Source organism: Morone saxatilis, unplaced genomic scaffold (assembly GCF_004916995.1).
Source record: "Morone saxatilis isolate NCDOM2014 unplaced genomic scaffold, NCSU_SB_2.0 Contig12, whole genome shotgun sequence".
Taxonomy (NCBI): domain Eukaryota; kingdom Metazoa; phylum Chordata; class Actinopteri; family Moronidae; genus Morone; species Morone saxatilis.
Window position 1 is genome coordinate 11,080,564 of NW_023339674.1, and position 3,062 is coordinate 11,083,625.

At 30.5% G+C, this 3,062-nt stretch overlaps 1 protein-coding gene across 1 annotated transcript in view; it reads left to right on the forward strand.

Annotated features, from left to right (window-relative positions):
- The window catches only part of mfsd8l1 (major facilitator superfamily domain containing 8-like 1), a 9,402-nt gene extending 7,807 nt beyond the window's left edge, over positions 1-1,595 (forward strand). The window contains exon 12 of the mRNA XM_035653925.1: positions 139-1,595. The gene's annotated coding sequence lies outside the window, so the exon portion shown is untranslated. The remainder of the gene's footprint in view (positions 1-138) is intronic.
- The last annotated feature ends 1,467 nt before the right edge of the window (positions 1,596-3,062 follow it).

The following is a 3,062-nucleotide window of genomic DNA, read 5'->3' on the forward strand; positions in this document are numbered from 1 at the left end:
TAAATTTACTTACTTACTTTACTATATGAGCCAGTAACAATCAGTTGATATATTCACATGTATTCTTAATTAATTGTTAATTTCCGTGGTCAGATCCCTTAATGTGTCTCATCCTGTATTTTTTTCCTCTTCTGCCAGTGCACAGTGAGAGATTCCTTGCACCTGACAGTCCGTCCACAGTTTCACTCTCTGCATTGGCACCGGCGTGCAAGGTGATAGCACACACGCTTCACCACCGACCGAGTGCTTACCGAAAAGGTTGGACTTCTCAGCTTTCTGTGCAGAGACTGATTAAAGTACTGTTATGGTGTGTATGTATATTTCCCATGGAAATATGGAATCCTGCTGACTCAGCATGTGCAAGCTTTGGATGAAAATCCTTCCCGTCCTTTTTTGTTCTGCACTGACTACCAACTAAAGTAGTTGCATCTCACATTCTGCCTGTGTATCAGCACATGCACAATAACACTAATTCATGAACATGTCAAATGGTTGTGGTTTTAGCTTACCTATGTCCTTGTGGTGTGGGAGAATAAATTAGCTGTTCGGCCTTGATACTTGATACCTCATATTCTGGAAAAACAGGCATTGAAGTATTTTATCAGCTCATCAGAGAGGAGCAGGTTGGTGAAAAGTAAAAAGTTTAGGCCAAAATGTCACTTTGCTAATAATTTAGAAGGACTCTGACCTTGATAAGTATAATTTCTATCCACTTCATGTATTCACATCCATTCAGTCTGCATCTGATATAATGAAAATCTCTCCTTGAACACAGCAAAACATTTGCAAAACCTTTGTGTTTTTTTTTTTTTCTTTGCAAGTTGTATTTATTCATTCAAATGTTGAATGACATGCTTTGTGAAATAATACTTTCAGACTGGCCTCTACCATTGAAGCGATGTGTCTGAAAGAACTAACACAAAAGAATTGGATTAATGTGGGTTTTAACTGTAACCGAGTGTTTGTCATCCCATGGTGTTGAAAATGCTGTTTCAAAGGAATTTAAAACCTCACAGTAATATAATTCTCAGGGAAATGCTAAATGCTCGTTATATACTAATTTTTATTATGAAAAGTGGTTACATTAGGAGATGTTGGCTCAGAATCATCTATCGGTAAATTCACTCTGCAAATTGCGGAATTTATAAAAAAAATAAAACATGGATATCTGTCAAACCCTACTTGAAGGTGACCATTAAAATTTTCTGTCGTTAAAGGCTTGTAAATGATTCCTTCTTTAAAAGACGCAGAGCAGTACAAACTCCCAATGGTTTGATGCTGATGTAGTGCATACTTCCAACACTGGTGGGCGCTCTTAGTCTTTCTACCCAAAGTATATACTTGTCCATACAGCCGAGCCTAATGTTTGTGTGTGTGATCTCAGTCAGTCAGATAACTCCATAAAGTCAAATGCACTATTGCATATACACAATTACAGAAAAATTGTCTCATAGTTGTTTTCTGTCGCAGTAGAGAAAACGCACATAATCAATCAAAGAGCAGTCTTTTCCAAAGGATTTGGATTATGTTATGTATATTGTTTTGATAATTTGTTCAGGTTTTATACTCACAAACTAAAAAAACATTGTGAATTACGAGACTATTTATTTGTTATTTATTATACATTTATTTATTAGTTCCTTTGTGGGCACCTAACCTGTACACTCTCACCTTTTTTTTTTATTTCTTGTCTCTATACAGAAAAGATTAACTTCCACCATAACTTCCCTGGCTTGTGTTTAATTATTCTCTGGAGAAACTTTGTGCACAGTATGAGAGCAAAAATACTGTTGTTGTAATACTTAAATATAGTTAGAATATAATTTAATTAGTAATATATATATTTTTTATTTCATAGCATGCCTTTTAAGTTGGTTACATGTTATCAACTGAGAGGCCTACAAATTGAAACAAAGCCATTTGGAGCATAATATCACATTTAACTTAATCAATGTTGGCAATGTAAATTTTTTTTTTTATACATTTGAAAAAAATAAGAAGACTACTTTTTTCCCCTTCCCATTCATTGAAGAATGCTATGTATGAAGGACTATGAATTCACTCTTTTAGTTTAGTTCTTTCTTCATTTTTTTAATTTTATTTAATACACACTGATACATATTATTATTATTATTATTATTATTATTATTATTAATAGAATTAAACAAATGTAGAATATAAATATTTTTTTCAAATATCCATTTAAAAAATACAAGGATTCACTTTAGTAAACATATATACTTTTTACATTTTCTTTCTACTTATTTATTAATTCCAGTATTTTATTATTTAATTTTTAACAAATTATTATACACAAATCATAAATTGTATCACGGTTAGCCTGGAGAATTTACCATAATTCTTTTTCTCTCTTTTTTTCATGAAATACTAATTATCTATAATGTAGAAAATATTTGTGTATATAATAGTGGCTATTTTCAAATATAATTCTAAATCTTTACATTTTAAAGAAAAAAGAACCAAAGTCGAGATAAGGGTCATGTCTTACAAAGTAAATAATCCCAGACTTTATTTTCCTCATAGATGACATTTTGTGTATTACAACATTTAATGTACAATCAACAAAAATAATTTTACTAGTTTAGATACATTTTCAGTGATAGGGATATTATTGAACCAACATAAGTATATATTAAGTGTATAATATAATGAAATCTAAATATATACAATGATAAAAAATGTAATGTTAAATATAAATATTTACTCTATAGAAAAAATTTGAGCATGAATTAAAAAACATGAACATCAATCTAAAAATATATATTGTTGATATTTAACTCCAATTTATTAAATGTTTTCTTACCACGATTCAGAATCAGTTTTTCTGACTTAATTAAATTACATCCAATGATATATTTGATGACACGTATTTTGAACTGATATTTCAAAATATCATGCTTCATGATGTGTGAAAAATAAAAACATGTTTTTAAAGAGTTGTTTAGTGACAAAATAACAACTTATAAAAAAAAAAAATTGTGCTACTCCCATACATACATTTTGAGTGTATGACAGAAACCAGCACATTTCTGAACCTAGGG